Consider the following 8,178-nt stretch of genomic DNA (forward strand, 5'->3'; position numbering starts at 1 on the left):
CTACACTCTACACTCTATACCATACACTCTACCTTACACTCTACACTCTAAACCCTACACTCTACACTCTATACCCTACACTCTCTACCCTACACTCTATACCCTACACTCTACTCTATACCCTACACTCTATACCCTACACTCTATACCCTAAACTCTACACTCTATACCCTGCACTCTATACAATACACTCTATACCCTACCCTCTACACTCTATTCCCTACACTCTATACCATACACTCTATACCCTACACCATACACTCTATACCCTACACTCTGTGCCCTACACCCTACACTCTACACTCTATACCCTACACTCTATACCCTACACTCTATGCCCTACACTCTACACTCTATACCCTACACTATATACCCTACACTCTAAACTCTACACTCTGCACTCTACACTCTATACCATACACTCTATACCCTACACTCTATACCCTACACTCTACACTCTATACCCTACACTCTATACCATGCACCCTATAACCTACACTCTACACTTTACACCCTACACTCTATACCATACACTCTATACCCTACACTCTACACTCTATACCCTACACTCTACACTCTGTACCTTACACTCTATACCCTACACTCTACATTCTATACCTTACACTCTATACTTTATACCCTATACTCTATACCCTACACTCTACACTCTAAACCATACACTCTATACCCTGCACTCTACACTCTATACTCTACACCCTACATTCTATACCCTACACTCTATACCCTACACTCTACACCCTACACTCTATACCCTACACTCTAAACCATACACTCTATACCCTGCACTCTACACTCTATACTCTACACCCTACACTCTATACCCTACACTTTATACCCTACACTCTACACCCTACACTCTACACTCTATACCATACACTCTATACCCTACACTCTATAACCTACACTCTATACCCTGCACTCTACACTCTATACCCTACACTCTATACCCTACACTCTATACTTTACACTCTATACTCTAAACCATACACTCTATACCCTACACTCTACACTCTATACCCTACACTCTATACCCTACACTCTACACTCTATACCCTTCACTCTATACCCTACACTCTATACCCTACACTCTACACTCTATACCCTACACTCTATACCATACACTCTATACCCTACACTCTACACTCTATACCCTACACTCTACACTCTGTACCTTACACTCTATACCCTACACTCTATACCTTACACTCTATACTTTATACACTATACTCTATACCCTACACTCTACACTCTAAACCATACACTCTATATCCTGCACTCTACACTCTATACTCTACACCCTACACTCTATACCCTACACTCTATACTCTATACCATACACTCTATACATAGTAACATAGTAACATAGTAACATAGTTAGTAAGGCCGAAAAAAGACATTTGTCCATCCAGTTCAGCCTATACCCTACACTCTAAACCATACACTCTATACCCTGCACTCTACACTCTATACTCTACACCCTACACTCTATACCCTACACTCTATACCCTACACTCTACACCCTACACTCTACACTCTATACCATACACTCTATACCCTACACTCTATAACCTACACTCTATACCCTGCACTCTACACTCTATACCCTACACTCTATACCCTACACTCTATACCCTACACTCTACACCCTGCACTCTACACCCTACACTCTATACCCTACACTCTATACACTACACTCTACACTTTATACCCTACACTCTATACCATACACTCTATACCCTACACTCTATACCCTACACTCTACACTTTATACCATACACTCTATACCATACACTCTATATCCTGCACTCTACACTCTATACTCTACACCCTACACTCTATACCCTACACTCTATACTCTATACCATACACTCTATACATAGTAACATAGTAACATAGTAACATACACTCTATACCCTACACTCTATACAATACACTCTATACCCTACACTCTACACTCTATTCCCTACACTCTATACCATACACTCTATACCCTACACCATACACTCTATACCCTATACTCTATACCCTACACCCTACACTCTACACTCTATACCCTACACTCTACACCCTACACTCTATGCCCTACACTCTACACTCTATACTCTACACTATATACCCTACACTCTAAACTCTACACCCTGCACTCTACACTCTATACCATACACTCTATACCCTACACTCTATACCCTACACTCTACACTCTATACCCTACACTCTATACCATACACCCTATAACCTACACTCTACACTTTACACCCTACACTCTATACCCTACACTCTACACTCTATACCATACACTCTATACCCTACACTCTACACTCTATACCCTACACTCTGTACCTTACACTCTATACCCTACACTCTACATTCTATACCTTACACTCTATACTTTATACCCTATACTCTATACCCTACACTCTACACTCTAAACCATACACTCTATACCCTGCACTTTACACTCTATACTCTACACCCTACACTCTATACCCTACACTCTATACCCTACACTCTACACCCTACACTCTATACCCTACACTCTAAACCATACACTCTATACCCTGCACTCTACACTCTATACTCTACACCCTACACTCTATACCCTACACTCTACACCCTACACTCTACACTCTATACCATACACTCTATACCCTACACTCTATAACCTACACTCTATACCCTACACTCTACACTCTATACCCTACACTCTATACCCTACACTCTATACTTTACACTCTATACTCTATACCATACACTCTATACCCTACACTCTACACTCTATACCCTACACTCTATACCCTACACTCTAAACTCTATACCCTACACTCTATACCATACACTCTATACCCTACACTCTACACTCTATACACTACACTCTACACTCTGTACCTTACACTCTATGCCCTACACTCTATACCTTACACTCTATACTATATACACTATACTCTATACCCTACACTCTACATTCTATACCTTACACTCTATACTTTATACCCTATACTCTATACCCTACACTCTGCACTCTAAACCATACACTCTATACCCTGCACTCTACACTCTATACTCTACACCATACACTCTATACCCTACACTCTATACCCTACACTCTACACCCTACACTATATACCCTACACTCTAAACCATACACTCTATACCCTGCACTCTACACTCTATACTCTACACCCTACACTCTATACCCTACACTCTATACCCTACACTCTACACCCTACACTCTACACTCTATACCATACACTCTATACCCTACACTCTATAACCTACACTCTATACCCTGCACTCTACACTCTATACCCTACACTCTATACCCTACACTCTATACTTTACACTCTATACTCTATACCATACACTCTATACCCTTCACTCTATACCCTACACTCTATACCCTACACTCTACACTCTATACCCTACACTCTATACCATACACTCTATACCCTACACTCTACACTCTATACCCTACACTCTACACTCTGTACCTTACACTCTATACCCTACACTCTACACTCTATACCCTACACTCTATACCATACACTCTATACCCTACACTCTACACTCTATACCCTACACTCTACACTCTAAACCATACACTCTATACCCTGCACTCTACACTCTATACTCTACACCCTACACTCTATACCCTACACTCTATACTCTATACCATACACTCTATACCCTACACTCTAAACCATACACTCTATACCCTGCACTCTACACTCTATACTCTACACCCTACACTCTATACCCTACACTCTATACCCTACACTCTACACCCTACACTCTACACTCTATACCATACACTCTATACCCTACACTCTATAACCTACACTCTATACCCTGCACTCTACACTCTATACCCTACACTCTATACCCTACACTCTATACCCTACACTCTACACCCTGCACTCTACACCCTACACTCTATACCCTACACTCTATACACTACACTCTACACTTTATACCCTACACTCTATACCATACACTCTATACCCTACACTCTATACCCTACACTCTACACTTTATACCATACACTCTATACCATACACTCTATACCCTACACTCTACACTCTATACCCTACAATCTATACCATACACTCTATACCCTACACTCTACACTCTATACCCTACACTCTATACCCTACACTCTATACCCTACACTCTACACTCCATACCCTACACTCTATACCATACACTCTATACCCTACACTCTACACTCTATTCCCTACACTCTATACCATACACTCTATACCCTACACCATACACTCTATACCCTACACTCTATACCCTACACTCTATACCCTGCACTCTACACCCTACACTCTATACCCTACACTCTATGCCCTACACTCTATACCCTACACTCTACACTCTATACCATACACTCTACCTTACACTCTACACTCTAAACCCTACACTCTACACTCTATACCCTACACTCTCTACCCTACACTCTATACCCTACACTCTACTCTATACCCTACACTCCATACCCTACACTCTATACCCTACACTCTACACTCTATACCCTACACTCTATACAATACACTCTATACCCTACACTCTACACTCTATTCCCTACACTCTATACCATACACTCTATACCCTACACCATACACTCTATACCCTACACTCTATACCCTACACCCTACACTCTACACTCTATACCCTACACTCTACACCCTACACTCTATGCCCTACACTCTACACTCTATACTCTACACTATATACCCTACACTCTAAACTCTACACCCTGCACTCTACACTCTATACCATACACTCTATACCCTACACTCTATACCCTACACTCTACACTCTATACCCTACACTCTATACCATACACCCTATAACCTACACTCTACACTTTACACCCTACACTCTATACCCTACACTCTACACTCTATACCATGCACTCTATACCCTACACTCTACACTCTATACCCTACACTCTGTACCTTACACTCTATACCCTACACTCTACATTCTATACCTTACACTCTATACTTTATACCCTATACTCTATACCCTACACTCTACACTCTAAACCATACACTCTATACCCTGCACTCTACACTCTATACTCTACACCCTACACTCTATACCCTACACTAAATACCTTACACTCTATACCCTACAGTCTATACCATACACTCTATACCATACACTCTATACCCTACACTCTATACTTCACACTCTACACTCTATACCCTACACTCTACACTCTATACCCTACACTCTATACCCTACACTCTTTACCATACACTCTATACCCTACACTCTACACTCTATACCCTACACTTTACACTCTATACCCTACACTCTATACCCTACACTCTATACCCTACACTCTATACCCTACACTCTACACTCTATACCCTACACTCTATACCATACACTCTATACCCTACACCCTACACTCTATACCATACACTCTATACCCTACACTCTACATTCTATACCCTACACTCTATACCCTACACTCTAAACTCTACACTCTATACCCTACACTCTACACTCTACACCCTACTCTATACCATACACTCTATACCCTACACTCTATACCATACACTCTATACCCTACACTCTACACTCTATACCCTACACTCTATACCATACACTCTATACCCTACACTCTACATTCTATACCCTACACTCTATACCCTACACTTTACACTCTATACCCTTCACTCTATACCCTACACTCTATACCCTACACTCTATACCCTACACTCTATACCCTACACTCTTTACCATACACTCTATACCCTACACTCTACACTCTATACCCTACACTCTACACTCTATACCCTACACTCTATACCCTACACTCTATACCCTACACTCTATACCCTACACTCTACACTCTATACCCTACACTCTATACCATACACTCTATACCCTACACCCTACACTCTATACCATACACTCTATACCCTACACTCTACACTCTATACCCTACACTCTATACCCTACACTCTAAACTCTACACTCTATACCCTACACTCTACACTCTACACCCTACTCTATACCATACACTCTATACCCTACACTCTATACCATACACTCTATACCCTACACTCTACACTCTATACCCTACACTCTATACCATACACTCTATACCCTACACTCTACATTCTATACCCTACACTCTATACCCTACACTTTACACTCTATACCCTTCACTCTATACCCTACACTCTATACCCTACACTGTACACTCTATACCCTACACTCTATACCCTACACTCTACACTCTATACCCTACACTCTATACCATACACTCTATACCATGCACTCTATACTCTATACCACACACTCTATACCCTACATTCTACACTCTACATCCTACACTCTATACCCTACACTCTATACCATACACCCTACACTCTGTACCATACAGTCTATACCCTACACTCTACACTCTATACCCTACACTCTATACCATACACTCTATACCCTACACTCTACACCCTACACTCTATACCCTACACTCTACACCCTACACTCTACACTCTATACCATACACTCTATACCTTATACTCTATACCCTACACTCTACACTCTATATTCTACACTCTCTACCATACACTCTATACCCTACACTCTACACTCTATACCCTACACGCTACACTCTATACCCTACACTCTATACCCTACACTCTACACTCTATACCCTACACTCTATGCCATACACTCTATACCCTACACTCTACACTCTATACCCTACACTCTACACTCTGTACCTTACACTCTATACCCTACACTCTATACCTTACACTCTATACTTTATACACTATACTCTATACCCTACACTCTACACTCTAAACCATACACTCTATACCCTGCACTCTACACCCTACACTCTATACCCTACACCCTACACTCTAAACCATACACTCTATACCCTGCACTCTACACTCTATACTCTACACCCTACACTCTATACCCTACACTCTATACCCTACACTCTATACCCTACACTCTACACCCTACACTCTATACCCTACACCCTACACTCTAAACCATACACTCTATACCCTACACTCTACACCCTACACTCTACACTCTATACCCTACACTCTATAACCTACACTCCATACCCTACACTCTACACTCTATACCCTACACTCTATACCCTACACTCTATACTTTACACTCTATACCCTACACTCTACACTCTATGCCCTACACTCTATACCCTACACTCTACACTCTATGCACTACACTCTATGCCATACACTCTACACTCTAAACCATACACTCTATACCATACACTCTACACTCTAAACCATACACTTTATACCCTGCACTCTACACTGTATACTCTACACCCTACACTCTATACCCTACACTCTATACCCTACACTCTACACCCTACACTCTATACCCTACACTCTAAACCATACACTCTATACCCTGCACTCTACACTCTATACTCTACACCCTACACTCTATACCCTACACTCTATACCCTACACTCTACACCCTACACTCTACACTCTATACCATACACTCTATACCCTACACTCTATAACCTACACTCTATACCCTACACTCTATACCCTACATTCTATACCCTACACTCTACCCTCTATACCCTACACTCTATACCCTACACTCTAAACTCTACACTCTATACCCTACACTCTACACTCTACACCCTACTCTATACCATACACTCTATACCCTACACTCTATACCATACACTCTATACCCTACACCGTACACTCTATACCCTACACTCTATACCCTACACTCTACACTCTGTACCTTACACTCTATACCCTACACTCTATACCTTACACTCTATACTTTATACACTATACTCTATACCGTACACTCTACACTCTAAACCATACACTCTATACCCTGCAATCTACACTCTTTACTCTACACCCTACACTCTATACCCTACACTCTATACTCTATACCATACACTCTATACCCTACACTCTACACTCTACACTCTATACCCTACACTCTATACCCTACACTCTACACTCTATACCCTTCACTCTATACCCTACACTCTATACCCTACACTCTACAGTCTATACCATACACTCTACCTTACACTCTACACTCTAAACCCTACACTCTACACTCTATACCCTACACTCTCTACCCTACACTCTATACCCTACACTCTAC

This window comes from Ranitomeya imitator, unplaced genomic scaffold, assembly GCF_032444005.1.
Source record: "Ranitomeya imitator isolate aRanImi1 unplaced genomic scaffold, aRanImi1.pri SCAFFOLD_404, whole genome shotgun sequence".
Lineage (NCBI taxonomy): Eukaryota > Metazoa > Chordata > Amphibia > Anura > Dendrobatidae > Ranitomeya > Ranitomeya imitator.